General features: G+C 41.2%; 1 protein-coding gene across 3 annotated transcripts in view; it reads right to left on the bottom strand.

Annotated features, from left to right (window-relative positions):
- The window catches only part of LOC127577103 (metalloreductase STEAP3-like), a 40,406-nt gene extending 27,910 nt beyond the window's left edge, over nucleotides 1-12,496 (bottom strand). Inside the window, exon 1 of one of the 3 annotated variants that reach the window (XM_052027995.1) lies at nucleotides 12,413-12,496. The gene's annotated coding sequence lies outside the window, so the exon portion shown is untranslated. Of the gene's footprint in view, nucleotides 1-1,547; nucleotides 1,682-12,412 lie in introns of those variants that run through there. The other 2 variants (XM_052028011.1, XM_052028003.1) reach the window with 2 other exon arrangements.
- Between the last annotated feature and the right edge of the window lie 226 nt (nucleotides 12,497-12,722).

Here is a 12,722-nt window from a genome sequence, read left to right as displayed (position 1 = left end):
CAGATAGTAAAAGGGTGGCCAAAGTGAACGTAGGTCCCTTGGAAGATGAGAAGGGGGAATTAATGTTGGGTAATGTGGAAATGACCGAGGCCTTGAACAACTATTTTGTGTCGGTCTTCATGGTGGAGGACGCGTCTAACATGCCAAAAAGAGATGTTATGGATGTGCAGTGAATAGAGGGGAACAGGTGGATGTTGTATACTTGGATTTCTGGAAGGCATTCGATAAGGTGCCGCATAAAAGACTTATCCATAAGGATGCATGAAGTTGGGGATAAGGTATTAGTATGGATAGAGGATTGGTTAACCAATAGAAGGTAGAGAATTGGGATAAATGGGTGTTTCTCTGGTTGGCAATCAGCGGTGAAGAGGGTGCCACAGGGGTCAGTGCTGGGCCTGCAACTGTTCATGATATACATTAACAATTTGGAAGAAGGGACTGAGCGTAGTGTATTTAAGTTTGCTAATGACACTAAATTAAGTGGAAAAGCAAATTGTGCAGAGGATGCGGAGAGTCTGCAGAGATAAAGATAGGTTGTGAGTGGGCAAGGGCCTGGCAGATGGAGTACAATGTTGGTAAATGCGAGGCCATCCACTTTTGAAGGAAAAGTAGAAGATCAGATTATTATTTAAATAGTGAAAGACTGTAGCATACTGTTGTGCAGAGAGACTTGGGGGCACTTGTGCATGAATCGCAAAAGGTTGGTTTGCAGATGCAACAGGCTGTCAAGAAGGCAAATGGAATGTTGACCTTCATTGTCAGAGGGATTGAATTTAAGAGCAGGGAGGTTATGCTGCAAATGTATAGGGTACTGTTGAGGCCACAACTGGAGTACTGTGTGCAGTTCGGGTCTCCTTACTTGTGAAAAGATATACTGGCTTTGGAGGCAGTGCAGAGGAAGTTCACCAGGTTGATTCTGGAGATGAGGGGTTTAGCCTATGAGGAGAGATTGAGCCACCTGGGACTACACTCACTGGAATTCAGATTAATGAGAGGGGATCTTATAGAAACATGTAAAATTATGAAAGGGATAGATAAGGTAGAGGCAGGAAGGTTGCTTCCACTGGTAGGTGAGACTAGAACTAGGGGACATGGCCTCAAGATTCGGGGGAATAGATTTAGGATGGAGATGAGGAGAAACTGCTTTTCCCAGAGAGTAGTGAATCTGTGGAATTCTCTGCCTAGGGAAGTAGTAGAGGCTACCTCACTAAATATATTTAAGACACAGTTAGATATATTTTTGCATAGTTGGGGAATTAAGGGTTACGAAGAAAAGGCAGGTAAATGGATCTGAGTCCATGGCCAGGTCAGCCATGATCTTACTGAATGGCAGAGTAGGCTCGATGAGCAAGATGGCCTACTCCTGCTCCTATTTCTTATGTTCTTATGACAAGAAAGTGTATCAAGTAATTCGGCAGACAAAGAGGTTGATTAGTAGTAACAATGACTTACTACACCATTAAAATTTCAAGTTGATTTCATTCAACAAAGCTTAACATCTGAGGGTTAACATAGGAAGAATTACAGAAGTGGAAATTTATACTGACTTATAATGATTTCCATCTGCAAGGACGTTCAATAGCTCATGCTCTGCAGGAACAGGCCATCATTGCCAGCAACCTCTGGATTAACTACACGCTTGAAAGACAGAAGTTGTTTTAGGTTTCACAAAAAAAACTGACCATTTCACCATTACTATAACTACAATTGGCTAGAACTTAGGATTAATACATGATATAATACAATAATATATTGTGCCCCAGATGATTAGCAAAATATAGTAAGTTGCATTTAGGTAGATAACATGGAGAACAATATATTGAAGAGAAAAGACGGGAGCAGTGTAAACATCTGCAATGTGGAGAAAGGTTGGGGATGAACAAATATTTTTTGTGCTGAAATGATTACAATCTGTGGCCAGAAATTTCCTCAGATCTGCTCTCGTTTCTTTGCCAGAGGTCCAAGGGAATTTTAGTTTCAACGTGAAAGCAGGGTTTTTGAAAAGCAATGACAAGAAAGTGGGAGCAGGTTCCAAGAATTTAGTGCAACACACAAAGGAGCCGGAGGAGCTCAGCAGGTCAGGCAGGAAAATGGACAGCCAACATTTCAGGTCATGACTCTTCATCAGGACTGGAAAGAAAAAGGGGACATAGCCAGTAAAAAAAAAATGGTGGGGAGAAGGGGTGGGGCAAGAGCTCACAGGTGGTTAGGTAGATCCAAGTGAGGGGGTTGATAGGCAGGTGAGGGAGGGAGGGAGGAGAGTGGGAATGATGTAAGAAGCTGGGAGGTGATAGGCGGACGTGACAAAGGGCTGAAGAAGATGGAATCTACAGGGGAGGACAGTGGCCCATGGAATAAAGGGAAGGAGCTGGGGAGGGGAACCACTGTGAGGAATGTGTGGGTGATTGGCAGATGGAGAGGGTGGGAGAGGGGAAAGAGATAGGGTGAAGGGGGCCGGTGGGATCAGGAACAAAAAGGGAAGGGGCAGAGAGGGAGTGGTTATTGGAAGTTAGAGAAATCGATGTTCATGCCGCCAGGTTGGAGACTACCAAGGTGGAATATGAGGTGTTGCTCCTCTAATCTGCATCTAGTCTCAACTCAGCAGTGGAGGAGGCCATGGACAGACATGTCAGTGTGGGAATAGGAAGTGGAATTAAAACGGCTGGCCACCGGGAGATCCTGGCTGGTGCGGCAGATGGAGCAAAGGTGCTCGATGAAGTGATCTCCCCAATCTGAGTCGGGTCTCACCGACGTAGAGGAGGCCACTCCAGGAGCACCAGATGCAATAAGTAACACCAGTGAATTCAGATGTGAAGGAATACCTCACCTGAAAGGACGGTTGAGGGCCATGAACGGTGGGGAGGGAGGAGGTGTAGAGGCAAGTGTAACAATTAGTGTGGTTGCAGGGATAAGTACCTGGAGGGGGATTGGTGGGGAGGGATGAGTGGAAAAGGGAGTCACAGCGAGAGCAATCCCTGGGGAAAGTGGAAAGGGGAGAGCAGGGGAAGATGTGCCTGGTGGTGGGATCCCGTTGAAGATGGCAGAAGCTGCGGAGATCACAAGACAAGGGAGCAGAAGTAGGCCATCTGGCCCATCGAGTCTGCTCCAAAGAAAAGGGGAGAAAAAAGAATGAGAAATGGGGGGGGGGGGCAATGAAAAAAAAACTATTCTAACCCCAATTTCCGGCCTTATCCCCATATCCCTTGATACCTTGACTAATTAGATATCTACGTATCTCCTCCTTAAACGCCTCCAGTGATCTGGCCTCCACTGCTGTACGTGGCAAGGAATTCCATAAATTCACTACCCTCTGGCTAAAGAAATTTCTCCTCATCTCTGTTTTAAACCTGTACCCTCTAATTCTAAGATTGTGCCCTCTGGTCCTGGACTCACCCACCAAGGGAAACAGCTTGGCTACATCTACTCTGTCCAGTCCTTTCAACATTTTAAATGTTTCTATGAGGTCCCCTCTCATTCTTCTGTACTCCAGTGAGTACAGTCCAAGAGCCGACAGACGCTCATCATATGTAAGCCCTTTCATTCCTGGAATCATCCTCATAAATCTCCTCTGAACCCTCTCCAACATCAGCACATCCTTCCTAAGATATGGGGCCCAAAACTGTACACCGTATTCCAAATGAGGCCTCACTAGTGCCCCGTAGACCCTCATCAACACTTCCTTATTTTTATACACTATACCTCTTAAAATGAATGCCAACATAGCATTCACTTTCTTTACCACCGATCCGACCTGGTGGTTAACCTTTAAGGTATCCTGCACGAGTACCCCCAAGTCCCTTTGTACTTCTGTACTTTGAATTTTCTCTCCTTCTAGATAATAATCTGCCATTTATTTCTGTTTCCAAAGTGTACAACTGCACATTTCTCAACATTAAATCTCATCTGCCATTTCCTTGCCCATTCTCCTAAACTATCTAGGTCTCCCTGCAACCTACCTGTCTCCTCAATACTCTCTACTCCTCCACCTATCTTGGTGTCATCCACAAACTTAGCCACAAAACCATTTACTCCATCATCCAAATCGTTAATGTACAGGGTAAAAAGAAGTGGCCCCAACACTGACCCCTGCGGAACACCACTAGTAATCGGTAGCCAACCAGAACAGGATCCTTTTATTCCCACCCTTTGCTTTCTGCCAACCAGCCAATGCTCCACCCATTCTGTTATCCTACCTGTAATTCCATGACCTCTCATCTTATTAATGTCTCTTGTGCGGCATCTTGTCGAAGGCCTTTTGAAAGTCTAAATACACAACATCTACCGCCTCTCCCTTATCCACCCTATCTGAGATTTCTTCAAAAAACTCCAATAGGTTGGTCAGGCAGGATCTTCCCTTCACAAAACCATGTTGGCTTGGACCTATATTCCTTGCACCTCTAGGTATTCCATAACCTCATCCTTGAGGATCGATTCTAATAACTTTTCCACCACCGACGTCAGACTAATAGGTCTGTAATTTCCTTTATGCTGCCTCCCACCTTTCTTATACAGCGGAACTATATTTGTGACCCTCCAGTCCTCCAGAACCATGCCGGAGTCTATCAATTCCTGGAAAATCATCACCAATGCCTCCGCTATCTCTAAAGCCACCTCCTTCAGAACCCGGGGATGCACGTCATCCGGTCCGAGAGACTTATCAGTCTTTAGTCCATTTAGTTTTCCTAGCACCTTCTCCCGAGTAATCTTAACTGAACTCAGTTCCATCCCTTGAGACCCCTGACTAACTGGTATATTGCTGATGTCCTCCACAGTGAAGACCGATGCAAAATACTCATTTAGTTTCTCTACCATCTCTTTATTTTCCATTATAATCTCTCCCGCACCGTTATCGATTGGTCCTATATCAACCCGTGTCTCTCTTTTACTCCTTATATATTTTAAAAAACTCTTAATATCCTTTCTAATGTTATCTGCCAACTTCCTTTCATAATTCATCTTTTCTTTCCTAATGACCTTCTTAGTTTCTTTCTGCAGGTTTTTAAAAGTTTCCCAGTCTTCTGTTTTCCCACTAATTTTTGCTTCCTTGTATGCCCTCCCTTTTGCTTTTATTTTAGCCTTCACCTCTCTCATTATCCACATTTGTGCCTTTTTTCCATTCAAAACCTTCTTTTTTCTTGGAATATATCTATCCTGCATTTTCCTTATTTCTTGTAGAAATTCAATCCATTTCTACTCCGCCGTCCCTCCAGCTAGCTTACTCTTCCAATCAATTTGGGCCAGCTCCTCTCTCATGCCACTGTAATATCCTTTGTTCCACTGAAATATCGATACACCAGTTATCAGCCTCTCCTTCTCAAATTTGAAACTGAACTCAATCATATTGTGATCACTAGTTCCTAATGGTTCCTTTACCTTTAGTTCCCTAATCATGTCTGGTTCATTACACAGCACCCAATCCAAAACAGCCGATCCCCTGGTGGGCTCATCAACAAGTTTCTCCAAAAAGCCGTCCCGTAGACATTCCACAAACTCATTCTCCTGAGATCTACTGCCTTGCTGGATGTCCCAGTCCCCCTTCATGTTATATGTTGGATGTGTAGCCTGATGGGGAGGTAGGTGAGGACAAGGGGATCTCTATCCCTGTTATGCCTTGGGGATGGGGTGTAGGCAGATAAGTGGGAAATAGAAGAGATGCGGGTAAGGGCTCCATCGATAGCAGTGGAGGAAAACCCCATTTTTTGAAAAAGGAGGACATCTCGGATGTCCTGGAGTGGAAAGCCTCATCACAAGAACAGATGCGGTGGAGACAGAGGAGCTGAGAAAAGGGAATTGAGTCCTTGCAAACGACAGGGTGAGAAGAAGTGTAGTCACGGTAACTGTGGGAGTCAGTGGGTTTGTAGAAGATCTCCCTCATCCTCTCCATCTGCCCATCACTGACACACTCTTCCCACTGGTTCCCCTCCGCATCTCCTTCCCTTTATTCCATGGTCCACTGTGTTCTCCAGTCAGATTCCATTTTCTTCAGCCCTTTGTCACTTCCATCACCTCCCAACTTCTTCCATTCCCCCCTCCCTCACCTGCCTATCACCCCTCTCACCTATCACCCATCAGCTTTAGCTCCACCTCTTCCCCCCACCTTTTTTCTAGCTATCTCCCCTCTTTCTTTCTAGTCCCAATGAAGGGCCTTAACCCAAAATGACGACTGTCCATTTCCCTCCATGGATGCTGCCTGACCTGCTGAGTTCCTCCAGCTCCTTGGTGTGTTGCTCTAGATTTCCAGCATCTGCGGTCTCTCGTGTCTCCAAGAATTCAGTGATCATTTATATCTTTGGCAGACAACTCTGATGTATAAACTAAATTATACTTATATTTATAATTGCATTTTACAGAACAAGTACTGGCACAGGACTGGCTCAGTGATTTAGTGACACCAGCAACAGTTTTGTGGAGACATCATCTTATTTGCTTTAGTCAATTCAAAATTAAATTTTCTCATGAAGGAGATGGTTTGCTCAAGCAGTGGTAAAGGCTTGAGCAGATCTCCATTCTTAAAGGCTACAATTCCAATGCTTTGAGTTTACTGCCAAAAGTTACATCACTCAATAAATGCACTAATTCTAATATGATATTTAGAGGTCGTGTGGACCCATTAGCACCTTCTTATTTGAAATTGAATATGATCCAGTGCTGGAATTTGACTTAATTGGTGCAAGTCGCTCTCTATCTTTGTGTTCTAACCCTGTATTTTTAATATGTTGTTGCAAAATATAAACAGCTTCTCAACAATACAAATGTGCAACATGTACACATCTGAGAAAGTCAAATGATCCGTAAATTGAACATGTGCACAAAGAAAATATGAAGAACACAGAACCAGCATTTCTCTTCAAGGAAAAAGTTATTCCTGTATTTCCACCACTGCCCCTTCTATTTTTTATGTGTCCACATATTCTGAAGTTAAAAAGGCAGAACAATCTTTAACAGGATTACTAGTACCATTCCTTAGCCAAACCATCAGGAAACAAGTTTAGCCAGTGAGAGAATTCAATCATCATGACCACCTATAAGCAAAGTTTCCCTCAGTGATCACTTGAGCTGTAGTTGTCAGTAAGCTTCTGAGTCAAATCAGTTACATACACTGCAAGCAATGTAATATCTAACAGAAAAATTATACCATTAACCAACCTGGACTAAGATCCAGTATTTCAACACCACACCCAAAAATGTTTTTTGAAGTCTTCCTGCTAACAATAGCCATGAGCCAAAGAAACCATTTAAACCACTTCAAAGTGAAGCACGATGGTTCAATCCAGAAAAGGACAGTTAAAGTCTGTGGCAGAAATGTGTTCATTGTTTGAATCACCAGAGATCTGCTATGAAATCCAATGTACAAGTTATCCCTCAGTATAACTTGTTTACCTCATTGGTCAAGAACCCCATGACTCAAGTTACAACGAGCTCAAACCTAACACATGTTTTTTGTTCCTCCCTTCTTGACTTGAAACACCAAATGCCTGAACTGGAATAAAGACAAGAGGGGAAAAAAATATATTTATATAGCAATTTTCATGGTTTCAAACTGCCACAAATTTCTTTCAGCTAACAAAAGGAAATATTTTCACTTGGTGATGTAAAGGAAATGTGATAACCAATCTGCAAACAGCATGATCAAGTTAAACACAAGGTAAAAAGGTCAGATAATTTGTTTTAGTGGTATAAGTAAAGGGATATAAATAGGCCAGGAAACCAAGGAAGAACCTCTCAGCTTTAAAGTAGTGACACAAGATCTCTCACGTCCACCTGAGGATAGATAGAGCCTTGCATTCAGTGCAATACTTTTGGACAAAACTTAAGGAATAGCCTGAATAATATGCTGCAATCTCTGAGTTGGACCCTGAACCCATTCTCAGGGGGCAGCTATTCCTCCACTAAACTTAGTGTGCCTAAGTTAAAGTTTATAGAGTCAAAGAGCATGAAAACATGACCTTTGGCCCACTGATTCCGCACCAACCATCAACCATACAAATCTACTTGAAATCCCCCTATTTTAAATGATAAAAATGTATTTGCCAATTATCTAGCCAGAAGGAATACAAATAAAAGCACAAAACATTTTCATAATTTAATGTTCATAACTTTCCCTTCATGGAATATCTACAAAGGCACTATTTATTCACTGTACTGTACAATATAATATAGAACTCTCAATATCACAAATTGAGATCATTTAAAGTTACTTTATAATCACTAATTATTTATTCAAAATCACATTCTTCAGATTTCTTTCAAAGTTACAGTATTACTCAGGAGTTTACCCATGACCAGGCTTCTGTTGACATTAACCTGTGACTTGTTGCCAGAATATAGCCAAAAATAACTTTGCTCATCTTATTTCACTATCCTTAAGCAAAAACAGCAATGTTTTACACAAGAGCATTTATCGGCACCCTTACATTAGGATTAACAGCTATAGGCTGAGTAGTTAAGTTGTTTTTGTTTCAAATACCATGGACTCGCATCATCTCAATGATCCAAGGTTATTCAATGTCAACAGTGCTCTTTTCAGACTGAAAGGTAAACTAACCATATCTCTCTTCAGGAGCCTACACATATTGTGCCTTAGACTAAACTCCCCTCTTTCCTCTACTCCCACCCCTTTCCAAAGTATTTATGCATTCTTTTGCAGGTGGAAGTTTAGCACAGAGACATATGTTACAGAATTCCACTGTCCCTGAAAGTCTTTCAAATGTGAAAAAAAAATCCAATACATTTTAGGTGGAACTAACACAACTATTTTAAAAGCAACATGGGCAATAAATGCCGGCCTTGTTAGTGACACTCAGATCCCAGAGAATAACAGAAAAAGAATAGGTACAGTTTTCCAGGTGAGATTTTCAATTACACCATCACTTCCCTAAACAGGCAGATGCAAAGGATCCCATGGCTGTATTACTTGAACAAGAGCATGGGTATTATCTACACCACCAATATTGATCTCTCAATCTACAACGTAACAAAAATAGATTATCTAGTCATTATAACATTGCATTTTGTAGAGGTTTGTGCACAAGTTAGCTGTCTCCCTTCCTACTTTATAACCGTGTCCATACTTTAAAAGTACTTAATTAGCTTTGCAGAGCTTTGGTTGAACCATAGCTGTGAAAGCTATTGTATTAACATAAATAATGATGAAATAATGGCTAGCTTACCCTGTGATTTCCTAATTGCTTGCTGTACCTGCAAGTTAATTTTCTGTTTATTATTGCTACTTCAACAGACTCAAGTATCCTCTCTACCACCAAGACGGAAGAATAAAAGCATGACTACTGTTGGAAACTCACCTCCATCAATTTATATGTAGGCGTGAAAGTAACTGAAATTTCTTACTGGTACAGTCATATTGCCAACACTGCCAATTTAATCCACTTGTACTGATTGTGTCAGTCACTTTCATCTCTGTCATGCACACAATTGTGGCTTCATCCCTAAATTGATACACTGAAATTCTTTAGTCGATTGCCTTCTGGGGAGTACAATCCTCATCAGGAATTTAAGAAGCCTGATATGTTTGAGACTAATTTTCAGGGCAAATAGGATTAGGCGTTAAATACCACCATGCAAGGATTCCCTAAATTCCAGGAACAAAAATGTAGTTTGTTCAACCTCTTTACATTGAGCCAGATTTTGAATCATGTGCTATTTGAAAACAAGCAGTAGACAAATACCTTTGTGGAAATGGCATCTTGCATGATTTGCACATTCTTAATTGCCTGGTAAACTAGAAAGTGTAGTAATTTAAAATTGCATATACTCTTAGTGGCGACTGTCAATTAACCTCACTTATCCAGAAGGAGAGAGTGGAGAGTTGTTCCTTCAGGTTTTAGGATAATGTAAAATGTAACATTTAAAATTTGAAACATCTTTTTCTTACTTCTCTTTGCCTCTTTTCTGGGACCTGTTGAATCTGCTCAACAAAAAGTGATGCATCAGATATTACTGCTGCCTCACAGCTCCAGTGACCTGGGTTTGATTCCAGCCTCTGGTGCTGTCTGTGTGGAGCTTTTATGTTTTTCCTCTACCTATGTGGATTTTGCTTGAACGCTCCAGTTTCCTCTCACATCTCAAAGACACCCAGGTCATTTTGAGACTGTGGTCGCCTGGTTCTATGGTCTTCAGGCAGGAGAAACATTATCATTGCCTCTACCCTGTCAAGGCCACTGAAAACTTTGTACATTTTAATGAGGTCACCTCTCGTGCTGTTAAACTTTTCAGAACACAGATTTGACCTACTCATTCTCTTTTCATGTGAATGGCCTACCATCCCAGTAAGAGAGAGTGCATCTTTGCTGCACTTTCTCTGCAGCAAATATACCTTATACTTTCAAGGTAAAGAGAGGAAAACTGTGCACAATACTTTAAGTGCTTCACCAAAGTCCATTAATATTACAGTAAAACATCTTTACTTTGTATTCAGTTGATCCTGAAACACCAACATACCATTTACCTTCCACACCTTCATGTTAATTCTGTGTATGGCCATCTGGGTTCCTTTGAACATCAACACTTCACAATTGCCCACCAGTTGAGAAAATAGTCTGCTTCTATTTTTTTCTACCAGGGGATTACCTCACACTTTTCCACATTGTAGTCTATCTACCATGATATTTGCCCATTCACTTAGTTTGCTTACATCCATTATCAAAATTCATATTCCTCATTCCTAGTTCATCTCATCAGCAAACTTGGAAATATTACAACACTAAACAAAGTGCAGATACATCCCAGAATTGGAAAAAAAATAGTTTTAAAGTACAGGGCAATAATCTGGAAAGAGGAGGGAGTATGGTAAAGGATTCTCTCCCAAGAGGCAAGTTTCTTTTAATTCCATTAAGTGAAGGATAGGAAGAAACCACCAACTTCATTAAATTCATTGCAATTTATTAAATCTATTCAGGTTCTTCTTTTAATGCATATCATTTTACAATTATCTGTATGATTTACATTAGTAATAATTCTGCCCCTTGAACATGTTAGATATTCCCCGACCTCCATTTATTAACCTTTGCCAACTTGATCTAATTGCACCTGTGTTTCCAAAACTAGGTAATGTGAATTAAAAATAATGATTCTAAAACCAATCCACAGATTTCTGCATTTTATTCTTTTTCCCATTCTAACCATAACCATTCTCACTCAGCTAACTACTGCTGTTAAATATTTAATCCAATGAATCAATCTCCGTTAAGATTTTGTAACAACCTTTCATATGAGGCCTATTCCAGAATTCTGGATACCTGTGGAGCATATTTAATCACCTGAAGAATGTACACACTGATCTCATGGATTTATAGGTTTCCATCTTTCTTGGATGTCTGCAAGTAATGCCCAAATATATTCTATAGGGTGCATTACAGTGCATATTGTAACTGTAATAACATGCAGCCATTCCTCCATTTATGAAAGGCATATGTTCTTGGAAAGCATTACATCCAGCAAAACACTGCACAGTTGAAAACCTTGAAAAGGCTGGGCTAAATGCATCATTGGAATTTTGGTACAATATATTTCCATACATGGAAAATGGGACATTATTTGTGAACGTAGCTTTACAAGCTAAAGGCGCAGACACCATAGAGCAAATGGCATTGCAGTGAAAATTCATAATTCAAACGTTTGTAAATTGAAAAAGAAATAAACGTTGTTTAGTTTTCCCCATCTACCATCCAACTATGCCTCTCACTTCATCCCCCAACTCCCTCTCACCTACACCCACAACTCACCATATCATCTGGTACTAATCCCATTAGAAGAGTGCTCACCAATATTTTTTTTGATGCTGATTCTCTCCAGCCTATCACAATTGCATTATTTATGGGTCCATGTGAACGGAACGATTAAAACAAACTACTTCCTAACACTCTTTAAGTAAATGTTACAGAGAGCGCCTACTTTTGGCTGCAGAAACTTTCCAAGCTTCCTGCTGTATGTCTTACGGGATGAGTCGTGCAGTTTTACACGTTCATGCATAAGCTTTGGTTAGAAATCTGAAAAGTGACATTAAACTAACTTTGTCCATTTGACCGTTAGACTGGGATGGGTGACTGATATATAACTTTCTACGTCTCACTCATTTCGATCTGCTGTAGTTAAGTGTGGGTCAGGTTTGCTGTTAGTTAAATGCAAAGTCAGCAACCAAAAAGCGAGCCGAAACGGTAAAAGCACTCGCACACCAGGAGCGCACACACTTCCTTAAAGTTAAGGTCAAAGCAGCGATACTATGTTACACGACCTAATCTTTCACTGCCAAATTTAGCAACATATGGCGACTGTTCTGACCCAGAAACCAGAAGGAAACAACTAGGTTTAGAAACTCAACACAATTTACGGCAACATTACAACACTGCATTAACACAGCGAGCTCACAAATACATTCTGACTTCACAGTACTTACACGTTGTTCCTGTACTTGGTACAAGTAGAATGCAAATGTGCCATGTGACTAACTGCAGTCAATCCTCAGACTGCCCCTCCCTCCACACTGAGTACTGCGATTAGATGGAAATACACACTCTAATCCTAATCAACACCCAAACTTTCGCTTATTAGGAGTATCAGGACTAACCACCCCCGTGGACAACAATGGATATCTCTCAAGAAATATTTGTGGGGTTGAAGAGATTATCGCAAACTCAAAGAATTTCGAGTTTTCCTCACTATTTAGTCCCACCCAGGGCGTACTGTACGGTCCAAAAGGCATTACT

The sequence above is a fragment of the Pristis pectinata genome, chromosome 1 (assembly GCF_009764475.1).
Source record: "Pristis pectinata isolate sPriPec2 chromosome 1, sPriPec2.1.pri, whole genome shotgun sequence".
Lineage (NCBI taxonomy): Eukaryota > Metazoa > Chordata > Chondrichthyes > Rhinopristiformes > Pristidae > Pristis > Pristis pectinata.
This window is presented reverse-complemented; position numbering and strand designations above follow the sequence as displayed.